This window comes from Alexandromys fortis, unplaced genomic scaffold, assembly GCF_014885135.2.
Source record: "Alexandromys fortis isolate MF-2015 unplaced genomic scaffold, M_Fortis_MF-2015_v1.1 scaffold_45, whole genome shotgun sequence".
In the NCBI taxonomy this organism is placed as follows: Eukaryota; Metazoa; Chordata; class Mammalia; order Rodentia; family Cricetidae; genus Alexandromys; species Alexandromys fortis.
The window spans coordinates 9335770-9362903 of NW_026067926.1; the positions used below are offsets into that span (position 1 = coordinate 9335770).

At 47.2% G+C, this 27134-nt stretch overlaps 1 protein-coding gene across 6 annotated transcripts in view; it reads left to right on the forward strand.

Moving 5' to 3' along the window:
* The window catches only part of Plekha7 (pleckstrin homology domain containing A7), a 191205-nt gene that overhangs the window by 37210 nt on the left and 126861 nt on the right, over window positions 1-27134 (forward strand). Inside the window, exon 1 of one of the 6 annotated variants that reach the window (XM_050143172.1) lies at window positions 6929-7174. The exons of the other annotated variants lie outside the window; for them this stretch is intronic. The gene's annotated coding sequence lies outside the window, so the exon portion shown is untranslated. Of the gene's footprint in view, window positions 1-6928; window positions 7175-27134 lie in introns of those variants that run through there. 6 annotated transcript variants of the gene reach the window in all.

Sequence of the window (27134 nt, forward strand, 5' to 3'; positions counted from 1 at the left end):
ATATTTATTTATTTACTATGTATACAAGTGTATGCCTGAAGGCCAGAAGAGGGCACCAGACCCCATTACAGATGGTTGTGAGCCACCATGTGGTTGCTGGGAATTGAACTCAGGACCTTTGGAAGAGCAGGCAATGCTCTTAACCACTGAGCCATCACTCCAGCCCTGTACATTACTTCTTAAAGAAAATTTGGTTGACTCTGTTTGACTCTTGGGCCCACCCTGGGAGTCTGGCATGCTGACTGATTGATAGCTTGATGACATGAGATGTGGTTTTGTCCTTGGAGAGATGCTGGTCAGCAGTGTGTTCCATGTGTTGTGATAGAGTGTGTTTTCATGTGCTGTGATGTGCGGAGGTGAACAGTATGCCTAGTAGTGACTGGTCAGCCCAGAAGAGTATGGGACCATCATCTCCATTTCTGAGAATTATTATTATTATTAATTATTATTCCCACCACTATTACTACTGTGAGATGAGGTCTGGTTCTGTTGCCTAGGGTGGCTCCAATTCCTGTGTGTAGGTGATCCATCTGCCTTAGCTCCTTGTGCAACTGGAACTATAGATACATGCATCGTGGCTGGAAGTATTATAACTTTACTAATGCAGCCTGAAACCTATCGAGGCCTCCATTGCTAACGAATCATGATAAATGCTTTGCCCACCTGCCAGGTCTGCTGGGAAGCCACTGACTTCAACTTAGACTCATGTGGCTGTTTTGAGTCCAGAGAGTCAGACTGTTAAGGTGCTTCCTTCTCTTTCTCTTTAATATTATATTTCTCTTCAATTTGGTCTCATTGTATTGCCCACGGCTGCCTTTAGCTATAGCTGAGTATGACCGCAAATGCCTGATCCTTCTGCCTTTAGTTTTCAAGTGCTTGGCGCACAGGTAAGCAGCCATGTCACACCTTGATGCCTTTGGCCCCAGTTTGAACTCTGCTTCCTGCTGACCCCACTAAGTCCTGTGCTTCTGTAGTCTGGTGGTAGGCTGCCAGTGATCTTGAGGGGAAGGGAGATGGGGGAGAGACTGCTCCAGGTGGTGAGCTGCTTCAGAAGGGCCAGAATCTCCTCTCCCATCACCTGCACCCTCACACTCACCAAACCCCTATAGTTTTCTTCCCTTGACCCATGAGTGCAGTCTACTGGGTTTCTGGTATATCAGAGGCCACCAAGAAGGTTTTCTCTCCTTTTCTTAAATTCCTTTTTATTTCTCTCTTCCTCCCTTTTTCTTCCCCTTTCTCTTTCTCTTTTTTCATTTCCTTTCTTTTTTCTTAACAGGGTCTTGCCATATAGCTCAGGCTGGCTTCAGATTTGTTATGCTCCTGCCTCAGCATTTAGAGTTGATTATAGATGTCTGCCACTGTATCTGGTCACAGTCACCGTTTCTTCTGAGGCCCCAAATGGATGAGTAGTAAAGACTGACTAGACATTATAAATGCCCAGGCATAGGTGGCCATGGGAGGTCTGTAATAGCAAGCTGCAGTAACGACACAGCTGGACATGGCCAGGTGCTGGCACACATGCTTCTGAGTACAGCATGAGTTGTGTGAGGTGTCCAAAAGGATTGGAAGTCTCTGAGCCTGGAGCTTGCAGGCCATTCCCGCTGCCTGCACACACAGGCATTCATGGTGGAGGGGCAAGGGTGTGCCGGGTGGCTTTGGGCTTTGTGGCTCTTTTCAAGACTGGAAACAGTGTCCTTCAGCTGCTAAAACAGTTTTCTTTCTTGGTAAGCAAGAAGCACAAAGCAGCCCTTCAGAAAGGGTGGGCAGGAACTTCTGACCCTGTGTCGAGTTAATCTAATGCAACCCTGGGGCAGGCTCCCAGATTGCCTGGCAGAAACAGAGCTGGACAGCAGTACCCAGAGGTCTCCTGAGGGACAGAGAGCAGTGGTAAGCCCTTCCCTGAAGGCTGTGAGTCTGCAGATAGCCAGGAGGGAGTGCTGGGCCACCCCCCCCCCAACTTGCTGGGCTGGGCCTGGAACAACCTTTTACCTACAGCCCATGGGGCTGCTGGAACATCTTGAATGCTGTGGGCTGTCCAGATCTGCTTCGAGCAGTTCCTCTCCTTGTGTCTGGGAGGAGAGAGAGGTAGATCTCTGTCGAATGAGTGTTGCAGGGATGAGGCCACCTCACCCCAAGGTGGCCTTGGGAAACCCCTTGGTATTCTAAGCCTCCATCCATTAGCACCCAGAGGATGTCTTCTGAGCGGAGCCTCGTAGCTCTCCTTCCTTGGCCTGCACCAGGTCATGGTTGGCGTTTTGGTTTGGCTTGGACTAAACAGAATTCTGTCTACTCTCTTCCCTCCCTTTCTCCATTCCTTTCTCACCTCTTCTTTTTGCCTCTTTCCGGTATGCCCCGAGGCCCTAAGAGAGGCTGAGAGGTGGTTAGACAGGTATTGCCTTCTTCATTCTCAGATGCTCCCTTTCCTGTGCAGGAAACAAGACACAAGGATGTATGTAGAGTTTGATGTTTAAGCTTGGTTGTGTGCTGGGTGAGGCAGGAAGTGGCACATCTGAGTATCAGATGACAGTGTCCAAACCATCCTGGCACAAGCGTTTGTCTGGAGAGTGCCTGTGTGTTGGGGAACAGGTATGAGAGGTGGGAAGTGGGCACAAGAGTTAGGCTTTAGGGTTCTTTCTCTGGGATTTTGGGTGCTGTGGGAGCAGTACTCCCTGGGGCTTGGGATGTTCCCTGGCCAGGTTGATGCATGCCATGCTGCAGCTTTGAGGGCTGGACGGCCTGAGGGCTAGCAGACCTTCATTGTCCCCTCCCTTCCCACCTAGCCAAGGTTCATGATGATGGGCCCCTGCCAGTTCTTGGCCACCCAACTTAGGGTTTTGAATCACTCGAGTTGTTGTTGTTGGTTGTCTTTGCTACAGAAAAGCCGGAGCATGTTCAGGAAAGCCTGATGTCAGCTGGGGTGGGCCGGGGCTGGCTGGGGCTGGCCCCAACAAACTGCTGTTTGGGGGCCACTGGAGACACTGTGCTCTAATGAGAACGCTCTTTCCTAAACTTTAACCAGCAGAGCCACTGAAGCGTTTGCAGTTAATAACGTACTTGGCGAGTTGCTGAGCTGAACTTTAACAGGCGGTTTAAAAACCCAAGGTAGGGAATTTAACAAGTAGGTCACTGAGAGCACGTGTGTCCTGGAGTGATTTCCGTCTCTGACTTTGTGCTGACTGGGGGTTCTGCTGGCTCTTCTCCAGGAGGTGGTTATCCCGACGATTTGTCTCTGAAAAGTAACTGTACAGCGTCCGCGCTGATAAACCGGGGAGCTGTTTGAGAACTCGGTGAAGCCCCGGAGTGCTGCAGCTCTTCCAGAGCGGGGCAGTCCAGGGAAGGAGACTTCTGTGGAGAAGGGAGTCAAGGAGACAGATTCATGATGTCCCTCCTGTAGCAGGCATGGGCAGCAGCACAGTCCTGGGTCAAAGCTTAGGATGTCCCAAGCAGGGTGTGGCTGGCCCCATGAATAAAGCAGGGAGTGGAGTTACTGCTCAGATATCTGAGATGACAAAGTCCTTCTGAGGAGTTTGCTTTAGAAAAGATTAAAAAAAAAAAACAGAATGGAAAATTTAAGGGAGCTGAAACAAAGGCTCCCCTTGGATTCTGAGCCATGTATGTCACTGTTGGAGACGCACCAGTGGGAAAGGTTTGGGGTCCAGTCAGGTCTCGCTACACACTCTGGTTAGTGACTCCAGGTGTCTCAAAGCCTTCCTTGCTCTTCCTGGGACCCTGGTGGCCTTGTGGTTTATAGTGTGAGGTCCCAAAGTTGGATTCTGACTCATGTCTGTATCTTTCAAGATGTAGATTAGTAATATACATTAGATATATACATTAGTACTGTGCAGCATGAGCACACACATGCATATACACACTTATGCATCTCTATATATACATACTCATACACATATATGCACATACATATACCCTCATGTATCTACACACATACATACATGCTCACATATATATGGAACACACATGCACTCACTCAGGCTTCTACACATACACATCGTGATACACACATGCATACACATGTACCCACATACTCATGTTACTGCACATATGCATATTCATACATATATACACATGCACACACATGCATCTCTCCTGCCATGATTTGATCTTCACTATCTTCAGATTTTTCTTCAACCTTTTTGTACACCCTCATTCCTATGTGTTTGAAAGAATAGCATGTGACAAGTAGGCTATGCCCACTGGTTTTGCGTGTACTTTCTCATAACTGCTCAGTGAAGTAAATGCTGTTACCATAATGCTCTTCTTTTTCAGGTGAAAAGGAAAAGTAGTAGAAAAAGAGCTAAAGATTCTGTCCCTTGTGTGTACATTCCCAGCACCCTGGAACTGGGGTAGAAGTTTTGCTGTAAATTGGGGCTAGCCTAAGCCACACAGTGGAGTTTGAGATCACAAGAGTTTGTAGCTATCCTGGGGTGCAAGAGAAAAACTGTTTCCTGGGACTTGAATACAACTCAGAGGTTATGAGGGTATGGAGAAGTTGGTTCTCATGTATTACTGTAGGAGTTTAAAGTAGGGCAGCTGCTGTAGAAAACAGTCTGGGGCTCCTCAGACATCTAAGACATCATGTGGTCCAGCAGTTCCACCTCTAGGTATAGACACAAAGGAATTGAGAGCAGGGCTCAGGTCATTGTGCACTGATTCTCTTGCAGTGTGCAGTAGCCCAGAGATAAAAAGGGTCCAAGTGTACATCAGTAGGTGAGCGATAAACAAAATGTGACATTGATGTACAATTGACTGTCATCTGCCACCCCCATACAAGAAGGAAATACTTCACAGTATTTCATCCACAGCATGGACCAATGCAAAGACACTGTGCTAAGTGGAATAAGGCAGTTACAAAGACACATACAGCAGACTACTCCATGTGTTCTACTCACATAGAACAGTAAATGTGTAGACACAGAGTGGATCAGACGCCCCAGGGTTGGGCGAGGCAGAATGGAGAGCTGATGCTCGCTAATGGTAACAGCACCTGTCTTGTCGAATGGAAACTTTTAGAAATAAGCTGGTTTGCGGCTGGAGCAATGGTTCTGTGGTAAGAACATTTGCTACTCTGTACAGGGCCCAGGTTCACGTCCCCTGCACACACATAGTTCCCTAAACGCACACAGGCATATGCACATGCATATAAATAAATAAATCATTTTAAAAAGAAAGAGTGCTGGGCTGGGGCTGGGGCTCAAATGCTTGCTTGTGTTTACAGTATTTTGGGCTCAGTCCTGGACTATATAAACTAGGTGTGCTATTGTAGGCTTGTACTTGGGAGGCAGGAGGATCAGAAATTCAGGGTCATCCTTAGCTATTGTCCAGGGGCAGTCTAGTATACCTAAGAGCACGTATCAATAAACAAACAAATGCCAGGCCATGTTGGTACACATCTTTAATCCAGCACCTGGGAGGCAGACATAGGTGGATCTCTGGGTTCATGGCTAGCCTGGTCTATAGAACAAGTTCCAGGACAGACAAGGCTACACAGAGAAACCCTGTCTCAAAAAAAAAAAAAAAAAAAACCAAAACAAACAAACAGCAAAAACAACATGCCAAGCCTTGTAACTGATAAAGCAGAGCACCGAGGGGGGCCTGGGCTGTAGCGGAAGGCCATGTCATTAATTCCTTTGTTCAAATGTGGAACAGCTGCCAATCAGATGCCACAATGTCCCTATTCCTGCGGACACTTTCTGCTAGACACCAGGGCTGCTAGAATCGGACACCTGTGGCCACGCCCTGTGCATTCTAGTTGGCTGTACCAACAGCTCTCTTGTCTCCCCAAGGGGAAATGGTCTCGATTTAGGCCACTCAGTACAGCCATTTGTCCCCCTTTCAGCTGATTGTCGCATGGACGCTGTAACTCAGTGCCCTGTGGTAAGGGGCGTTGCCCCGATGGTCCAGTGTCGGAGCTCTGCTGTTCAGAAACATTTGCTGGGGTCTCTGCAGTCCTGAAGTAGGACAGAAAAGTGTCTTTGGAGTTATATTTAGTGCTTAGCATAACATGATGGGGGAAAAAACCCTAACCTTACCTCCACCATCAAAGATGAAAGAAAACGTCCTAAATTAAACAAGGTCTGAGGGATCTACAGGTACCTCACCAAACTGGAACACACGCCTCTAAAAATAAAAGGTTTGAACTCTGGGAAATACAAAATATGGCTGCTTGGTCACATGCTTCTCCTCGATGATCTGTGCTTACCACCCCTTGTTGCAGTGTCTGGGCTGCACAAGAGGAAGCTCATGGCTCAGCCCCCTTCTGGGAGGCTGGGCTGAGAAGGAGGTCTTCAGACCTGGGTAGGCACGGGATGCAGGCCCAGCCTGTTTCTAGGCATGCGCAGCTGAGGAGGGAGAGCATAGCTGGGGCTCAGTCCCACTGCACCTGTTTGGGACAGAAGGCAGAGTTAAGGTTAACTTACTTGCCCCCCCCCCATTCCCTTGTGTATTGGGGGTGGTGTCGGGCAGACACACTTTGTGCCTGGTGCCTTTGGCCAACCAGAACACACTCCTGAGCACTGTCTTGCTGTTGACCTTCCAGCGGGGTTTCCTCCTGTAACACCCGACAGTGAGGTGGATGTTACTCACTGTGCAGTGGGCCGTGCTGAGACTAAGAAGTGACTAACTTAGGCTGCACAAGTTAAATAGCTAATAATGGCAGAATCTTATTTGGACGGCAGGGCTGACTGAGAAACCTGTGGTGTGCCACCCTGGCCCAGGAGGGTGCAGCAGGGAGGCTGTGGCCCTTTCCGTCCTGGCTCTGCTAACAGCCGGTCTTCTGTGAAGTGGAGGGTCGGAAGACCAAGGCTGGAACAGCACCCGGCCTCTCCCAGGGCAGAAGAACAGCTGCGGATGTCCCCTTAGGGTGTGGCCAGCCGTGGGTGTGGGGCCTGTTTTCTGGCCCACTTCTTGGTTCTCCGATTGCCTGCAGCCGTAACTGTAACCGCTCTGGAGCGCTGACTGCCTGGCGGGAAGCTGAGGCTCAGTGCCTTTGCGGGGCCAGCGCAGGTGTGAGACGCAGGTGTGCTTCTCCCCTGAGACCTGGCCTCTGGTGAGCCCCTCACAACGCAGGGACCGCCTTAAGAAGCTGGGGTGCCTTCTACAGCCTTCCTGGCCTCGCTGTTGGGATTCTGCCCTTTCATCTGGACCCTCCATAGTTCTAGTGAGTGTCCGAGCCATGACTTGGGAGTTGGGTGGTTCGGGGACCTCGATGAGAAAGGTTTTTTGAATGACTGATTTCCTATAACTTGAGGGCTTTGCGTTTGGGGAGCAGGGAAGCTGTACCCATAAAATGAGAAGGGACAGTACAGAGAATGAAGTTCCTCAGCCCAAGGCTCTGAAGGCATGGGGACAGTGGCCTGTCTGGGGGAAAGGAGGGGCCGCTGCTGGCTGGGTCTGTCCTCTGGAGGTTAGTCCAGGGCCATGGGGGCCGGAGTGGTGAACTGGTGTGGGTTCAGGGAACTGGCAGGAGCTGCTCCTCCATCCTTGACCAGGCCTTGCATTCCTCAGTGTCCCCATCTGCATGTTGGGGATTAAGTTGCCTGCAGGCTTTGGGAAGCCTCGGTTCTTGGCGTAGCTGTTGCATGGCCATTGTTGTTGATATTTATTATTTAAGTGCTTCTTCTGTGACTGAGCTCCTGGGAGGGGGGGAGATCTTGTTGAGCTGTGGGCTCCTTTGCTCCCTGCTGTCCTAAGTTTGTAGGTTGCACCTGCCTTTGCTGGTGACACTGGGCTCCATTCCTCACGTGAGTTAGCGTCATGGGAGTAAGCAGCTTTCCCAGAATCCCCCAGGAAATTCTTCCCTCATCTTTTGACAGATTGTAGCTTTTGTTTTCTTCCTTTTGGGGTGCATGTCTCCCCCACTCCAACCCCTCACTCACCTTGAGGGCCTAGCTGACCCTCACCCTCACTGCCATGGTGCCAGTCACTTAGATCTCAGGAAATAAGGACTGGGGCATTTAGAATCTAGTGTGTTGTTAACTTCTGCGCTCATTCCTATGTCCTGGGTGCCTCTGCTTCTTGCACTGGTGCCCAATGCTTCGGGACAGTAACAGGCTTCCTTAGGGCTGTTGGGGCTTGAGACTGTGGGCTAGCGACAGGAGCAAGGGCCATGTATTTCTGGTCAGAAGGGACGGAGAGGAGGTGGCTCAAGATAGAGGGAAGCCAAGAGAACAGGAGGGCGTGAGAGCAGGTGTGGCCATAAGGGAGTGTGGGGTCCACCCTTGTGGGACAGTGGACAGGCCTTGTCAGTCAGTGCTAGTATTCTGGTCTCAGAGGGTCCTGGGGAGAGCAGAATGGAGCTCCAAGAACCCACCAGCATCAGCTGGCTCCTTCCCTGGGTTTGGCCAGAGTGTCAGACTCCGCCCCCCTGCACCTGAGTATCCCCCACCTCCTAGTAAAGAGACTACAGCTTCCTCCATCCAGGAGCCAGGTTTGAGGGAGAGTTTGAGCCAGGAACCACAGGCTGATAAAGATGTTTTTCATTCTGGGGGCGTTAATTAACACAGATTAGATTTCAGTTGAGTGGGCCTTTTGTTGCAGGAGCCTTTGTAATCAAGATGGTTTCAGTACTTCTGTGGTTTCTCAGAGTCATTTCAGGTTCATTACCTTGGTCTGTTACTGCCCTGGGCATTCAGACCTGATGTTATTACTTATGGCCTTGTTAGGTCCAGTGTTTCAAACTTGGTTTACTCCTGGGCTGACGTCTCCCTCAGATATCTATACCCAGGGAGGATGCTGGGCCTGGAATAAGGCAACTCAGGCATGTAGGCACACTGCTTGGCTGTGGGATCTCATTAAACATTTACAAACATGTTTTCTGCAAATTCCTGACATAATCTGGCACAAACATGATGGGATTTGGATTCTCTTCCTCTAGTCATGTTTATTAATAATTCCATCGGCTCCCACTGTCTGGAGAGAAAGTAATCAGAAGTGGTACCGAGGGTGGCAGGCTGAAAGTGGGAAAGGGACAGTGGCTGGCGGGTGGCTTGTGCCTGGTGGCCTGTCCCCAAGAGTAAGGGAAGAGCTGGCTGGCTGCTGGGACCCTTTGGCCTAGCCTTGACTCTTCTGTTGCTGCTTGGGCCTCCACACTGTTTCCTTTTCAAGATTTCTTTGTGGTTATACCTGCGAAATTCTAGCAAGTTCAGAGAAGACAAAATAATAACTAAAATTTTTCATTTTTCCTTCTAGATTTTTTCCCCAGTCAAAGTAGGATTGGAGTCTTCACATTTTCCATATAAAATCTTACAGAAAAAAAAATCTTACAGAACAGCTAATTCTCTCTCTTATTATAGAAATAATGCACATTTGAGTTAAACATGCTGGTGTATACTATAATCTCAACACTTAGGAGGCTGAGGCTGGAGGATAGCAAGTTTGAGGCTAGCCTGGGCTACGCAGCAAGACAACAAAACAAACAGAAAAGAACTAATATATGAGTATGGGAACATGGAGGAGGAGCACAGAAATGAACAGTGGAGTTTGGCTGTGTGTCTCTCTGCTCTGTGCACATACTCACAGATGAGCACAGTCTCTCCTTCCCGCTGGGGCCACGCCTGTGCAGACACCCATCCTGTCCTGTTATAAAATGTCTGACAAATGTGTCAAGGTGTGAAATTTTCTTCTGAGACATGAGCTTTAAAAAATAATTTATTTGGGCTAGAGAGATGACTTCAGTGGTTAAGAGCAGTGGATGATCTTCCAAAGGATCCGTGTTAGATATCTAGTACAGTCTTGGCAGATCACAAGGGTCTGTAACTCTAGTTCCAGGAGATTCTATACCCTCTTCTGGCATGCACATGGTCCTCAGACATACATGCAGCCAAAACCCCTACATAAAGATGACAACAATGATGATGATGGTAAGTTGAGGGCCAGTGAGATGTCTCATCAGGTAAAAGCACTTTGCCACCAAGCATGACCTGAGTTCAATCTTTGGGACCCACATGGTGTAAGGAAAGAACTAACTTCTATAAGTTATCCCCCTGCCTTTCCATGTGCACTGTAGCATGCACATGCATGTATAGACACACGTACAAAATAAGTTAGCCAGGCAGAGTGGCACACATCTACTCCCAGCACTCAGGAAGTAGAGACAGGTGGGTCTCTGAGTTTAAGGCTGGGAACTTCCAGACCATTAGGAGATATATGCACAGTGAGATCTTGTCTTAAAAACAAAACCAAACATTCAGATAAACAAGAAAGTAAATAACTGAAAATAGTCTATTGAGGCTGGAGAGATAGCTTAATAGTTAAGAGTGCATAGTGTGCTTGCAGAGGACCCGAGTTCAGTTCCTTGCCCCCACACAGGCTGCCTGGAACTCTAGGTGACCTGATACCTTCTTCTGGCCTCTGCACCAGCATACACACATCCTTCTCCCTGACATCCACATAATTAAAATATTTTCAAAAATCACCAGGCATGGTGGTGGCACACACCTTTAATTCTAGTAGAGGTAGATGGAGCTTTGTGAGTTCAAGGCCAGCCTGGTCTACATAGTGAGTTTCAGGACATAGACCCTGTGGTTCTCTCCACTCCACATACCCATATTTTTTAGAAAAGTCTTTATTGAGATGAAATTCAAGTAATATAATAGTCTCTCATTTTATTTTTTAATTAAAAAATTAAAAACCATCTATGTTGTGTGATTTGTGTTTTGCCTAAGTGTATGCCTTTGCTCACAGAGACCAGAAAAGGGCACCTGGAACTGGAGTTATGATGGTTGTGAGCCATCACATGGGTGTTGGGGATCAAAGCTAGGTCCTATACACGGTAGTTATTGATTTTAATTGCTGAGCCAGTTCTCTAGCCCTGTTGTATGTGTTTGTTTGTTTGTTTGTTTATTTTGAGACAGGGTTTCTCTGCGTAGTCCTGGCTGCCCTGGAACTCACTCTTTAGACCAGGCTGGCCTTTCATTCAGAGATTCACCTACCTCTGCCTGCTGAGTGCTGGAATTAAAGGTATGTGCACTATCTGGCTTTAGATTTTGTTAATGCCTGTAAGTTATAATGTGTTTGACATATTTGTGCTCAATACGCTCTATATCTCTTATATCCCATATGCAATTTAGTTTGAAAATGATGGTTGCAGACTCTTGCTCAGATGCATGTGTGCTCACTCACTCTATCGTCCTGTCTCATTCTCTAACCTTTCATGCCTTTATGTGGCACAGGAAGTCTTATCTCCTTCGTCAAAGCTGTTCCTTAGCAAGGGTGACTAATGCTGGCTGGAACTAGGAAGGTGACAATGCCCACTTTACACAAAGGTAGCACTTACATTCCACTTCCAGGATTTTGGGAGTGTCTGGACGGTCTGTTGGCTCTTCCTGTTCTTTAAGTGAATCATAGCTTTCGCACAGACAGGTGACACTATATGTTCTAGAGACTGGGTGGTCTGCACTGTCTCTCGCTTGGGTGAAGTTGAGGCTAGAGTTAGGCTGGCTGTGGTGTCCTGTGCAGACAGACTGGGGGTTAGGGCTGCAGCCAGGAGGTGACTGTGGATCTCCCACAGAAGCCAAGCAAGAGTGAAGCTTTTCCCTTTTCCATGTCACAGGTCTGGCTTATATGTAATTAAAACAGAGCCATCTCTGAACCTCACAGAGGCACTGTCCTGTGGGTCAGCAGAGGGAACCACTGAGGTGGCTGATGGGAGAGTGATGAGCTGTGAGTCTGATGTTGGTTGTGTAACTTGACTAAGATGTCCATTTCCTCTGGGAGTCCACACTATCAGTGGGTGCTAACTTGCCTGGAGGGTTGCAGCTCTCTGCAGAACTGCATGTTGGGCTAGCACAGTACCTGGTGCTGGGTGAGCATCGTGTGTGTGTGTGTGTGTGTGTGTGTGTGTGTGTGAGTGAGAGAGAGAGAGACAGAGACAGAGACACAGAGAGAGAGGTATGGTGGCAATAGGAGCAGGAAGCTGAGAGCTCACAATTTAAAGCACAAGTAGGAAACAGCAAACCGGAAGTAGGTGAAGCTTTTTACTCTCAAATCCCACCCCCAGTGACTCCCTCCAGCAAGGCCATACCACCTAAACCTCCCATCAGCACCACCAACTGGAGACCATGTTTTCAAGTGTCTGAGACTATGGGGGACAGTCTCATTCAAACCACCATAGCCTCTAACCATCTCTCCTATGAGCTCACTGAAGTGACCTTCATCTTACATAGCCAGGGACATCCCTTAATCTTTCCTCCCTTTACCCCATTCCAGAACTTTCTGAAGTTATTTTCACTGTTCTCTCATTACCTGGCTCATGTATAACATGGTCTGAAGCTTGAGACCGCAGACTCATAACTGTCAGGCTAGGCGTGGTCTCTACCCTTCATTGATTCTGAACTCGGGTATCATTATTTCTTCTGATATACTGAAAGCAAGTGACATGTTCAGTTCAGTCTCCAGCCAAACTGCTTCTGCATGCCAGGCCTTGTGGTAGATGCCGAGGGATAAAAATAAATAAGTTATGGCTCCTAAGATGCACGTATGGGATGGAAAGTGGAAACAACCATAGGACAGCAAGTGTCCCCATGGGCTGAGAAGGGAAGGGGCTGTCCCACAGGGGAAGGAAGAGGGAATGCTGGTCAGTTGGCCAGCAGTTGGATGGGCCCCAAGGGTGGGTGGAAAGGTGTCACAGGAAGGGTGGCAGAAGGGTGCTCCTCCCGTTGTTCTGCTTCCCTCCCTCCGTCCTCTCCTGTAAGCCTGCTGTAGCCTATACCTCATGAGTCACTGCGAGTTTAGATTTTCCTTTTTGTAGAGTGCTGTCTTAGTTATGGTTCTCCTTGCTGTGAAGTGACACCATGACCATAGCAACTCTTTTAAAGGAAAACATTTAATCGGGGCTGGCTTATAATGGTAGCATGCAGGCGGACATGGTGCTGGAGAAGGAGCTAAGAGTCCTAGATCTTGATCCACAGGCAACAGAAGCAGCAACTGTGTGCCACACTTGGCATAGCTTGAGCATATGAAAAACCTGCCTCCACAGTGACATACTTCCTCCAACAAGGCCACGTGTATTCCAACAAAGCCACACCTTCTAATACTGCCACTCCCTCTGGGCCAGACACTCAAATACGTGAGTCCACAGAGGGGGGCAGAGGGCATACCTATTCAAACCACTGCAGGTACCTAGCATAGTATGTTCTATGCAACAGTTTTGAGTAAAATTTCAGACTTTATCCATGAAGTCAGGGAGATAGACATGTAGAAATGGTTTCTATAACAACAAAGCAGATTGAGGCCAGCCTGGTCTACAAGAGCTAGCTCCAGGACAGGTCCCAAAGTGACAGAGAAACCCTGTCTCAAAAAAACAAAACAGAAGAAGAAGGAGAAGGAGAAGGGAGAAGGGAGAAGACAATGACAAAGAAGAAGCCGGGCAGTTGTGTCACTTGCCTTTAATCCCAGCACTCAGGAGGCAGAGGCAGGTGGATTTCTGGTAGTTTGAGGTCAGCCTGGTCTACAAAGTAAGTTCCAGGACAGTGAGAACTGTTGTAGAGAAACCCCATGTAAATGGAGGGTTCTCTGTCTCACCCTGTCCTGCAGTCACTTCTAAATAACCACTCAGAGGCTTAATATTAATTACAGACTGTTTAGCCTATAGTTTAGGCTTATTACTAACTAGCTCTTACATTTAAATCAACCCATTTCTATTAATGTGTGTATTGCCATGTAGCCATGGCTTTTACTAGTCTGCCATCTTGTTTTGTCAGCAGCTGGTTTGCATTTCTCTCAACTCTGCCATTCTTTCTTGCTGTATTCAGTTTGGTTTTCCCGCCTAGCTATATTCTGCCTTGCTATTGGTCGAAGCAGCTTTTATTATCAACTAATGAGAACAACATATATTCACAGCATACAGAAGGGTTATTTCATAGTAACCTTGTCTCAGAAAAACCAAAAACAACAACAACAAAAATCCAACAAATAAATAAATAAATAAACAAACAAACAAACAGAGGCCAGGGATAGGGCAAGTAGTTAATATATCAGGGTTTTTTTGTTTTGTTTTTTAATTTTATTTTATATGCATATTTGTGTGAGGGTGTCAGATCCCCTGGAACTGGAGTTACAGATAGTTGTGAACTGCTGTGTGGGTACTGGGAATTGAACCCAGGTCCTCTGGAAGTATAACCACTGCTCTTAACATCTGAACCATCTCACCAGCCCCCAATATATCGGTTGTTTGTTTGTTTTGTTTATATAAGTTACCTTGTTTTATTCCTTCCCAAATAGTGTTCTTGGTCATTTCTGTTTCTGTGACTTTTCAAGTAATCTTACATTTTCTTTAATTCTTTTTGTTTTGCTTTCTTTTTGAGGCAGGCTAGCCTCAAACATTCATAGTAGCCAAAGATGACCTTGAACTTGATCCTCCTCCTGCCACCTGAGGGCTGGAATTACAGGTGTGCTTCCCTGTGCCTGGTCATGGTTTATGTGGTGTTGGGGATGGAACACAGGGCTTCACCGTGCTAGATAAGCACCTATCAGTTGACCTCTGTCCCAGCCCTCATTTCTAATTCTTTATTCTTCAGTAGTGTCGGGTAAGAAGATAATTATTTAATAACCCAATTATATTTAATAAACTAAGAGCAGGAATTCTGCAAGCCCTTCTTGGCCTGCGATGTTCTCTCCATGTGTTACAGTGTGCTTTTTAGCTGGCACCGCCCAGAACTTTGAGTCTGACTCCGATAGTGTAGATGCCTCTGTGTCTACAGAGTCAATCTCCAAACTTTGTCCAAGACTTTCTGATCCAATCAGTTTTGTAATCAAGGACATCTTACTGATCTATAAACTCATTACAGTCCTTACCTCAGCTTCCTGGAGCTGGAAGGGGAAGGACACAGACTCTAGTTTGCTTTACATTTTCCTGCAGAGTAAGCAGGACTTTTGTATATTTGAACAGGAAAGTAAAACTAGAATGACGTGTTCCTTTACAGACAGCCAGGTCAGTTTAATCCCATTTAACTAAATTTGTGTTGAGCCCCAGATGAAGTACTAGTTACCCACTCGTTAGCATTTAATCAGCCCAGCACACTTGGTGTGAGCTTTGTCAGTGCGAGTTCTATTGATGCAAAAATACACGGAGCATAAGGTGACAGCTTCGTATCAGGGGTGTGAGTATGATCTTGGGGCTGTTTTATTGCTTTTGATTTTTAAAATTTTATTAATGTGTGTGTGCATGATGTGTCTACATGGGCATAGCACACATGGAGGTCAGAGGAACAGCTGTGGAGTTCCTTCTCTCATTCTACTGCATGTGCGTTCTAGAAATCAACCCCAGGTTGCCAGACTTTCACTGAAGGGCATGTCTGGTGGAGGCTGTCCCTCTTTACTCACCCCTTTACTCAGCAAAGGTTTACTGGCCACCTCACCTCTCCCACATTCATGGGGAGTCTGACCCGAGCAGTGAGGCTGCCTGGGTTCCTGTCTTCAGACCCTGTCCTAGCTGTGTGACCTCATGTGTATGACTTAATGTTTCTAAGCTTTGCTTATCAAAGCCATTATAACCTCTGTGGGGTAGGAAGGGTTAAAGAGGTGGTACAGAATTCCCAGCATTGCTTGTGGCAAATAGCAAGTATCCAGCAGATGTTATTTAAAATAGCGAAGGGTTACTGGGGATAGAAAGAGGATGCTTTTTAGCTCTTCAGGAACTGACAGTTGTGTGTGGGAGGCAGGCATGGAAGGGGTGATTTCTGCATGTGTGCTGAGTGCCAAGAAGGATTCGCCAAGTGTTGTGAGAACGAAGAGGCGAGGGGTGAGTAGGTGGGAAGAAGTGAACATGGAGCTGGTAGGGAGTGTGTGTGTGTGTGTGTGTGTGTGTGTGAGAGAGAGAGAGAGAGAGAGAGAGAGAGAGAGAGAGAGAGAGAGAGAGAAAGAGAGAGAGAGAGAGAGAGCGCGAGCATTTTTGCCATCATATATGTATGTGCACCACCTGCACACCTAGTGTACATGGAGATCAGAGGAGGCACTCGATCCCCTGCTACTGGAGCTATGGATGGTTGTGAACTATGTGGGTTCTGGGAACCAAACCCAGATCTTCTGGAAGAGCAGAAAATGTTCTTAATCCTTGAGGGAAGAGGTATTTGATCTGGGGCTTTAGGGCTAGGGAGTTCAGCAAAGATGCCAGAGTAGAGGGTAAAGAGGGTTAAGGACATTGCCAGGGGCATTGGCCTGGAGGTGGGAGGCCAAGGAATCTAGAGTTAGGATAGGCACGTGGGTCTAAGGCCAGTTGTGGGGTGAGGATAGGCATGCCCCTGAGGTGCCTGAGAGACTGTGATGGAAGTCCATTTGGACTTGAACTCCTGATTGTGAAGGGCCCTATGGGCCATGCTTAGGGATTGGGACTATTTATTCTACACCAGCATATATTTCCCTTCCTTGCCCCCCTTTCTTTCTTTGTATATGTGTTCATGGGTATGTACATGTGTGCATGCGGGTACACATGTGAATATGAAGTCAGAAGTTGACATTGTGTGTCCCCTTCTCTTCTTTGTTCTTTCTTAAAGATTTATTTATTTTGTTATCTTATGTGTCTGAGTGTTTTGTCTGCATGTCTCTGGGCAGCATGTGGTACCTGAAGAGGACAGAAGAAGGTCCTGTATCCTCTAGGTCTGGTGTTACAGGTGGTTGTGAGCCTCCATGTGGATGCTGGAAATCGAACATAGGTCCTCTTTAAGAGCAACAAGTGCTTATAACTGCAGAGCCAACTCTTCAGCCCCGCTCCATTTTGTTTCTTGAAAGAGTCTCTTATTGAGCTCTGAGTTCACCAGGTTAGCTAGCCAGCAAGCTTCAGGAATCTACCTATGTTCACTTTCTCTGCACTGGATTATAGATGCATGCTCCCTACTTTCTACATGAGTATCAAAACTCAGGTTTAGGGATCAAACTCAGGTCCTCATTCTTGCAAGGCAACTGTTTTGCTAACTGAGCTATCTTTTTAGCTCCCAGGTTGCCTGCCCGCCCATCCATCCATCCACCCGTCTGTCCGTCCGTCCGTCTATCGTATGTGTGAGTGCACACACAAGTATCTGGGGAGATGTGTGTTTGGAGGATGTGTGCCATGCTATCTATGTGGAGTCAGAGGACAGCTTTCAGGAGTCAGTTCTCTCCTTCCACTGTGTAGGTCTGGGGATAAACTCAGGTTGTCAGGCTTGGCAGGTGCTTTTACCTGCAGAGCCATCTTGCTGGCCCTTGTCTTTTTGATAATAGTTTTTATCACCCACTTGTTGAAAGTACAGTAGCTTTGTCAGTGTTCACCAGAGATGCTTAAAACACCCCACTCCCCAGGTCCAGACTCTGGGAGTGGGGCACAGCAGAATCTCCATATGTAGCCCAGGCTGGCCAGAAACTTCTTATGTAGACTAGGCTTGTTGGCCTTCAGCTCAAGAGATTTGTCTGCCTCTGCCTCCATCAGTGCTGGGATTAGAATCATGTTATGACTCCCAGCTAGAGTCCTTTGGAAACAGCAGCCCCAAAGGATGGAAGAGGAAAAGTAGTGTCTAAGAGTGCTCAGCTAATACTGGCTATTGATTGAGTGGTTATTATCAAGGAAGGAGGTATTTTCTCCAGGATTCTTGTGTAATAAAATGTCTTCAGCGGTTTGCTCAGTGTGTGTTCAGAGGGTTTTACAATCCTATCTGTTGTATCACGCCTCAGCATGAACAAAGGGTAATTTCAGTTTAGTGAAAGGAGTCTTGGATGGGAGGACTCCTGGGAGATAAGGCACATAATTTTAAGTGTTTTTTTTTATTATCTTTTATTGGCACATATTCATTGTACATAGTGATGGGTTTCATAAAGGCATTTTCATATAAATACATCAGGTACCCTACCCCCTTCCTATTTCTTCTTGTAGACTAGAGGTTCTCAACCTCCCCAATGCTGTGACCCTTTAATACAGTTCCTCATGCTGTGCTGACTCCAACCATAAAATTATTTCGTTGTTACTTCATAACTAATTTTGCTACTCTTATGAATCGTGGTGTAAATATCAGATATGCATGATATCTGATATGGGACCTCCAAAGTGGTCATGACACAGAGATTGAGAACCTCTGTTCTAGATGGTTTTGCTTCTGTTCAGTCATATATATAAATGATTTTATGTCTATATACAATCTAGAATCCACAAACTAGAGAAAACATACCTGTCCTTAATCTGTCTTATTTCACCTTTTTTGTTGTTAGTTTTTGAGATAGTCTCTCTCTCTCTATGTATATATATGCATATATGTGTGTGTGTATATACTATGCATGTGCATGTGTTCACACAAACACATATATCCCAGGTTAGTCCAGAAGTCAAAATTTTTCTCTATCAGCCTATCAGCTTCTGGGAATTACCCCCCTTCCCCCGAGGCATGTTGGGCTGGAAAAATTGGTTTACCTGTTAAGAGCACTGGCTGTTCTTCCAGAGGACCTGGGTTTCATTCTCAGCACCTACATGGCAGCCCACAACTTTGTAACTACAGCTCCGGGGGATCCAACATTTTCTTCTGGCTTCCAAAGGCCCCAGGACCAATGTGGTACATACACATAAAATAAAACAAGGTAATAATTTAATATTTGCAAGATGGTTTAGTGTCGTCTCTTTCCAAACAGAGACTGCACCAGAATCAGTTGGGAAATGTCTTTTAAAAAACAGCTTCAGTGTATCTCATTAGGCCGCAGCGTTTGTTTAGAGACAGAGTCTCCTGTAGCCAGTCCTGGAACTTGCTATTCAGGGAAGGATGGTCTTGACCCTCCAGCTTCCCCCTGGCTTGCACCTCCCAAGTTCTGGAATGACAGGTTTGTGCCACCTCCCCCAGCTTATCAGAGTGTGTGTTAAACGTCTTAGGTAGTGTTGCTTTTGTGGCTGTTTGGGATCCCTGGACACTGTTGGACTTCCCCTCTGCTGATGCTCCGGGCTGATTTGGTCACTGGCCTTTGTTATTTAAGGATCCCTGGACATGGGTGTCCCATGAGAACTGGTGGCCTCTGAACATGAGGGCTTACCAGTCTTTCTCTCAGTCTTGCTCCTGCCCCAGAACTTAATCAGGACCACACTGAGCTTTTATCGTGTAAGCCTGCAGTCGGCCTGACAGGATTTAATGTTGTAAGATAAGGAGTTTGGCTCAGTAGCAAATTCTTGATGTTCAAAAATCTTCTGACTTGGGGTTTGGGAATGTGGCCAGTTAGTGGTAGTGCTTGCCTGGTATGCATGAGAACGAGGCCACACCTCTAACCCTAGTGCTCAGGAAGTGGAAGTAGAAGTCTGAGCCACCACAGACCGTACCTTTAAAGGAAAAAAAGGGAGAGGGGAGGGGCTGGAGAAACGGCAATTAAGAATATTTAAAACTGCTCTCAAAGAGAACAAGGGTTTGATTCTCAGCAGCCTCACTGGGTGGCTCACATCCACCTGTAACTCCCGCTTCATGGGATTCCATGTTTGTTCACACCCGCGCCCCACCACAGATGCACAGACACATAAATAAATAATAAAATAAATCTGAAAAACAAAGGTGGCCTGTTACTGTGAGCTACATTTTCCCTATGTCTGGCGGAGGGAGGAGCTATATGTGTTTAACAGTCAGACTTGAAGGCGTCAGATCCCTGCTGTCCAAAAAGTCACCACTAGCCTCAGAGTGGCCATGATCACTCGTGTCCAACTGGTCTGGTTTGAGATGTGCTGTCAGTGTGAACTAGCGCCCTGAAAAAACAAAATGCAATCAAGTATTGAAGTTGTACCCTGACCATGTGTTGAAAATGATGTTTTTAATATGTTGGATCAAGTAAAATGCATTAAAATTAATTTCATTTTTATGTTGAAAATGTGGCTCCTTGCAGATCTGTGACATTTTGTTTTGTCACATGACCAAGTTGGTTTCTTAAGTCAGTTTGGAGAACCCATTAAAAAGTCAACAGTGGGACAGAGAGAGATGGCTCAGCTGCTGTGCACACTCGCTGCTCTTGCAGAGGCTCTGAGCTGGGTTCCCATGCCCAGGATGGGTGGCTGTCCACTGTCACTCTAGTTCAGGAGATCCTGCTTCTTGCGTCTGTGTGAACCTGCCCTCACACATCCATTCTTATACAGACACACATGTATGCTAGTAAACCTACAAAATAATCTTTTTGTTTTGTTTTGTTTTGAGGTAGCAGTCCTGGAACTGCCCTGGAACTCGCTCCAACTCACAGAGATCCTCCTGCCTCTGTCTTCTGAATGCTGGGATTAAAGGTGTGTGCCACGTGACTGGCAACTGATTGCCTTGCTGTTCGCTTGGTGCTCCTGAGGGATGTTTTGGTCCCAGGCTCCTGTTTGTTTCTAGGGCTGCTTGGGAAAGGCAGGCTTTTAATCTGAGGACTGCGTCCAGAGCAGCTGTTCTGAGCCAGCCAACTTGACCTTGAAGTTCTGCGACTGTTACCACTTCGCTTTGTTTGGAGTGGGAGTTTCATGGAGTGGGAGTTTAAAGGGTGAAAAGTTTCTGCACCCTGATAAGCCTCTCTGCCTGCGCAGTAATCCAAATCAGACCACATCAAACCAAATTAGAGAAAGCCCAGGTTTAATGGATACCAACGCTCCCGATGGCTTTCCAGCCCCCAGAGAGGAGAAGACTGGAAACCACGTGTTTGTTCTCTGGGGGGCAGTTTAAATACCCTCTGGGAGTGACCATGAGTATTTCTAGGGAGGGGTCATCGTTTGGTGGGCTTTCTTGGGGACGAGTCTGGACTGAAGCAACTCCTGGGGAGGGGGCTTGGACTGGTGGACTGGAGCCCCAACCCAAACATTCCAGATTCTGGGTATATGGATGCCAAGGGCTGGGGTGAAGTCTTCATCCAAACAGGGCTGTTTGTAGTTTCTGTTATTTTATTGAGAAAAGGAAAAAAAAAGTTTCCGCCTCCTCCCAGCCTCCCATTTCTCTTCCCCTCCTCCCAACCTTCTCCCTCTCCCCCCACTCCTCTCCCCCTCCCTCTCCAGTCCAAAGAGCAGTCAGGGTTCTCTGCCCTGTGGAAAGTCCAAGGTCCTCCCTCCTCCGTTCATGTCTAGGAAGGTGAACATCCAAACTGGCTAGGCTCCCACCAAGCCAGAACATGAAGTAGGATCAAAACCCCGTGCCATTGTCCTTGGCTTCTCATCAGCCCTCATTGTTTGCCATGATCAGAGAGTCTGGTTTTATCCCATGCTTTTTCAGTCACAGTCCAGCTGGCCTTGGTGAGCTCCCAATAGATCAGCCCCACTGTCTCAGTGGGTGGGTGCACCCCTCGTGGTCCTGACATCCTTGCTCATGTTCTCCCTCCTTCCGCTCCTCATTGGGACCTTGGGAGCTCAGTCCAGTGCTCCCAGAACAGAATAGAAACTTGTTTCTTTTTTAAAATTGAGTGTACTTTTGTGTGTGTGTGTGTGTGTGTATGAATGTCTTCCTCCTTGATCTCTCTCTGCCTTTTTCTCCTCCCAGCCCCAGACAGGGTTTCTCTGTGTAGTTCTGTCTTGGAACTCGCTCTGTAGACCAGGCTGGCCTAGAACTAGATCCATCTGCCTCCGTCTCCCCAGTGCTGGGATTAAAGGAGTGCACTGCCATGCCTGGTAATTGCTTTGTTCTTCTGAGTCAGGGTCTCACTGAGCCTGGAGCTCGTGGACTGGCTGGACTGGTTGGCCAGCAAGCCCGCCATCCTCCTGTCTCCCTGACACTGTGGTGCGCAGCCTTTTCCATGGGTGGTGGAGATTCAAGCTCAGGGACGCATGCTGGCACAGCCCCAAAGTTTACCCCACCTTCCCTGTACCGAGCAGTTCCTCAGCATTCAGAGGCCTTCTGTCTTCATGCATAAAAAGGCAGCGAATGATACTGTGCGAAGGAGATCTGAACACTAAATACTATGTTAAATGAGCTGACACCTGTAGGCCCTTGGCTGTGCTGGACCCATAGTGAGTGCTCTTAAATACTAGCTGCTTGCATCACTTCCCGTTCCAGAGATTCGAGCCAGTGGCTCCAAACGAATCTCCATGGGCTGCTGGGAGGGAGATCATGGTGTCTCCTTCTCTCTGTGGTCTTGTGAGCTCGCGTGCCTGGGAAACAGTCTCCTCTGGAGGAAGACAGTAAAGACCACGCCAGCACTAGGACTGTTAGGAGACAGATGTGGGCTTTCCTGAGGGTCTCAGTGGAGAGCATTTCAGCAGGATCTCACTGTGGCGTTCTGCAGATGAGCTGTGGCCTGTGGTTCCGAAGGCTGCATCCAGCTCTGATTTTATGGGCATTAACATTTAACCCAGCTGGGTAAAGACACGTTGTGTGTGTGGGGTGTACCCGTTTCTGATGTGTACACCCGTTCAGCGTGTACTGATGTGATCAGGTGCCCTTTTCTGAAGGGCATCTGCGGTCTCGAGTATGTGTGGTACTTTGACCTTTCTCTTAAGACATGGTTTTTCCCTGGGCGTATTTTTTTTATTATTTTATTTTATTGAGCTCTACATTTTTCTATGCTTCCCTCCTTTTCTCTCCCCTCCCCTTCAACCTTCTCCCATGGTCCCCATGCTCCCAGTATACTTAGGAGATCTTGTCTTTTTCTACTTCCCATGTAGATTAGATCCAGGTAATTCCCTCTTAGGGTCCTCATTGTTCTCTACGTTCTCTGGAATTGTGAATTGTAGGCTGAGTTTTCTTTGCCTTATGTTGGAAATCACTTTTAAGTGAGTGCATATTGTATTTGTCTTTCTGGGTCTGTGTTACTGCACTCAATATATTGTTTTCTAGATCCATTCATTTGCCAGCAAATTTCAAGATAACATTTTTTCCCTCGCTGTAGTACTCCATTGTGTGAATGTACCACATCTTCCTTATCCATTCTTCGATCGAGGGGCATTTAGGTTTTTTCCAGGTTCTGGCTATGACAAACAATGCTGCTATGAACATAGTTGAGCAAATGTGCTTGTGGCACGATTGAGCATCCTTTGGATATATACCCCAAAGTGGTATTGCTGGAAGGTTGTGTCCTAATTTTCTGAGAAATCGCCACACTGACATCCAAAGGGGCTGTACCAGTTTGCATTCCCACCAGCAATGCAGAAGTGTTCCCTTTTCCCCACAATCTCTCCAGCATAAGTTGTCATCAGTGTTTTTGATCTTGGCCATTCTTACAGGTGATTCTGAGATGGAATCTTAGAGTTGTTTTGATCTGCATTTCTCTGAGGACTAAGAATGTTGAATATTTTCTTAAGTGTCTTTCAGCCATTTTAGATTCCTCTGTTGAGAGTTCTCTGTTTAGGCTTGTACTCCATTTTTTTTTATTGGATTATTTTCTTTTGATGACCAATTTCTCAAGTTCTTTGTGTATTTTGGAGATCAGACCTCTGTCTCATGTGGGGTTGGTGAAGATCTTTCCCATTCTGTAGGTTGTCATTTTGTCTTGTTGACATGCCCTTTGTTTACAGAAGCTTTTCAGTTTCAGGAGGTCCCTGGGCTTATTTTTTTTTCTTTTTTTCTTTTTGGTTTTTCGAGACAGGGTTTCTCTGTGGCTTTGGAGCCTGTACTGGAACTAGCTCTGTAGACCAGGCTGGTCTCGAACTCACAGAGATCCGCCTGCCTCTGCCTCCCGAGTGCTGGGATTAAAGGCGTGCGCCACTATCGCCCAGCCCTGGGCTTATTTTTTAAAAGTATTTTTTTTTCATTTTCAGCTAATTTACAAAATAATGGGTTTCATTACGCATTTTTATACACATGTATCACTAGCATTATACTTTGCTCACACTCAGTATCACGTTCTCTGGACTCCTTCCATTTTATTTTTGAGAGAGTCTCCCGATGCAGCCTGAGCTGATCTTGAACTCTTGGTCTTCCTGTTTCAGCCTCCCAAGTATTGGGATTACAGGTGCTCACCACTGTACCCAGTCTTAGTGGAGTTGCTTCTTGGAGCCAGGCAGTAGGTAGGGTTAGAGAGAGACATGCCAGTTCTTGGTGAGATGCTTTATTAGGGGACTACTGACTGCTGATGCCTCTGAGGGTTAAACTACTTTCCTGAAGAGATTCTCTCTCTGTCCCCTTCCTCCACCCACACACATCTTTTTTTCTTCTTCAGTGCTAGGGACCAAACTTGGGACCTTGTGTGTCCTAGATAAATCCCGTACCACACCAAGGAGGTGTATGGCCCATGCTATCTTAATGATGGTAATTATCTTAATTTTAAACACAATTATGTCAGGCAGCTTATTTGCTTGTCAAAGAGCATTTGCAGAGACAAATGACAGCCAGCAGGGGGCAGGAGAGAAGAGAGTCTTCTGTCCTCCTGTGTGTCACTCTGCTGGAGCTAAAGACGCTGGGTGAAAAAGAGCCTGGTCTCATAACATGGGCCAGCAGGGCGAATGGTCAGTCCCACTGAGAAAAGCGCTAAGCTCTGGGGGCTTATGAAGGAGACAGATCCACCCAGACTATTTTCCTGGTGGCCCTGCCCTCAGTTCTTCTTGTCCAGCCTGTGTTTGGCTTGGTCCTCTGGGGGCTGTCTGTGGTCTCATGGTTTCTGACTCACTTCTACCCGGGTCACGGTAGACCCAGGTGCTGGTGTAGTGCAGCAGGTCCTTACTGCTCACCGCACTCAGTCACCTCTCCTGGGGCCGTTCCTTCACTCTGGCCTCCCGGGGCAGAGTCTGCCCTTTGTTCTTTGCTTTATGTGACCCCATGTGACTATAAGCCCTTCGTGACTGAGTCTGGTCCAGTCTTCTCATAAAATCAAGGCCCTTTCAAGAGAATACACTTCCACGTGCCCAGAGAACTTTATCCGCATCTCTCAGCTCACTTTCCCCTCACTTCCAGTGCCCTTCATAGTGTTAATAGCAATAACATCTCCCGGGGTGGTGGTGTGCCCGCAGATGGCCCCGTCCAGGGTGGCCATGCTGTGCACATTGTCACTGGTTGCCACAGGTGCAGAGACTGAGGCACAGAGGAGGGAATCATCCCCGATTGGAGCTGCTCTGAAGCTTGTCTGGCTAAAGCTGCATCTCTCCTTGCTGCCTGCCCCTTGTAAGCCAGGATCTCTGCTTCTCGGGGCTGTCGCAGCAGCTCAGTGCGGGTTTTCCCTGGCTGCTTCTGACAGCTGCCTCGTTCCAGCCTCTCTCCAGTCTGGGGAGAAGAAAGCACGCATCTGGGGCCGGCAGAGCCCTCAGAACTCATTCTCTCTGGTCTCTGCACATGCAGAATGTGTTTATTGTTCTTGTCACACCGTCTCCTGAAGTGAAGGCACATTAAAGATGGATATTATTTTCATAAAAGCCACTGGGGAGAAAAAGAAGGGAGAGACAGTTTGGGTATCTGCAGGAATAATTGGATTTGTGGGAACTAACAACATGCCAAGAAGTGCATTGGATGGTGCTTGTAGGGCTGGATTTGCCAGGCATGTGTTTTTAATTACTTTGTCTCTGTTGTCATTATTTAAATAGAGATCTAATTTTGAGAATGGGGTTCATTATTTAATTAAACATTATTCAACAGGGTTGGCAAATGAGTCTATCTTGTTGCTTAATGTTGCCCCCTAGTGTGTACTGTGTGGATTGTCAGTCTTCAAAAATACTAGGCAATAAAACCCATTTCAAATTACATCAAGCATCAATTAATGCTTCTACAAGAATGCCAGAACTCAGGACAAACATAAGCATCTGTCATCACTGTGTGCTCAAGGAGTGCCAAGACACTGGTTCTAGTGGCTTCTACTGATTCACAAATGCTAGGCAAAAACCATCCTTTTCCTTTACTCCCTGGAGAGTGAACCTCGTCACAAACACACGTAGCTAGCACATGGGATTGGAATAATTGCTGCCTTTGGGTTTGTTAGGGAAGATGAGTCCCTGAGGAAGGGCCCTGGTGGTGTTTGTACATAAGACGGGTGTTTGGTTCTATCTTTGGCCTACTAGGCTCGGGAAGGGTTTTGGCACGAGACAGCATTGAGAAAATCTCTTAATTTTTATAGCTGCAAAGTCGTGCTGCCAGGCCGCTGTGCGCTTCGCGTTTGCCAGCTTGTGTCTGCGCTCAGAAAGACTCCTGGGACGAGCGGCACAGGCTCCAGAAGAGAATGGGCAGAGCCCCCAACTCACGGGCGGGTAGATTCAAAGGGCTTGCTTCCCTGCCGTGGCGGCGTTGACAGGTCTCACTGGAAGATGAAGTAGCCAGTGTGGAATTGGTGACCTTGAGAATGGCACCGAAGTCACCCACACTTGCGGGGGTTGAGTGTTTACTCTTTTCCCACTAGATTGCTGTTGAGGTAGGTAAGGAGAGGGAAGAAGGAAGAACAGAGGAGCCAAATGTAAACTGATCTTTGTTTGTTTGTTTGTTGATTGTTTTGAGACACAGTTTCCCAGTGTGGACCAGGCTGGCCTCTAGCTCACACAGATCTGAACTCCCAAGTGCTGGGATTAAAGGTGTCTGCCTCCACACCCTGTTGCAGACCTGGTTTTTCTTTTCAAACATAAAGAGATCAAAGTATTAGGGATCTTACCTGTAAACTGGGGTATTTCCTCCTTCTAATCTTTATTACTCTCTGCATAAACAGCCTTTGTTGGTGAAATGGCTCTGATGGAATGACATCCGGGACTATAGCAGCTTCTGTGCCTTTCATTCGAGCGTCCTTTGTTCATTTATTTCTTTATGCTGTTCCAGCATGGATTCTAAGCAGCTTGTGGGAAGGAGCAAAGGTGACTTAAAATAACACAAGAATGTACATCCACTTCGGAGATGAAGCCCTGGTGGGGGGCAGGAGGGTGGGAGTAGTACCTTAGGTTGAAGCGTACACAGTTCTGGAAGGCTGTGTGAAAACATGGCTGCCTGATGTGTGGACAGCCCTGCTGGATCTCAGAACTGTGCCCCCACAACCCTTTCTAGCACACTCCCTCTTTCTGAGATTCCAGAAAGTGTCAAGAGGAAATAGTTTTATCAGGCCTGTGCTGTGACCTGGGTGGCATTGGGCATTTGGAAGGGACCCTTGTGGGGAGATTATTTTAAGAAACTTCATTGTCCTGACACTCAGGCTCGCAAGTGTCTCCAGAGCGTTCTGGTGGGCTGCAGTGATAAGGGAACCAAAAAAAGGTAGTGTTGACTTGGAGGGGATGCTGGGGGTGTGGGGGGGGATAACCTTGTGCCTCAGGGCCATGGTGAACTATGTTGCCTTCTGCAGGTCCTCAG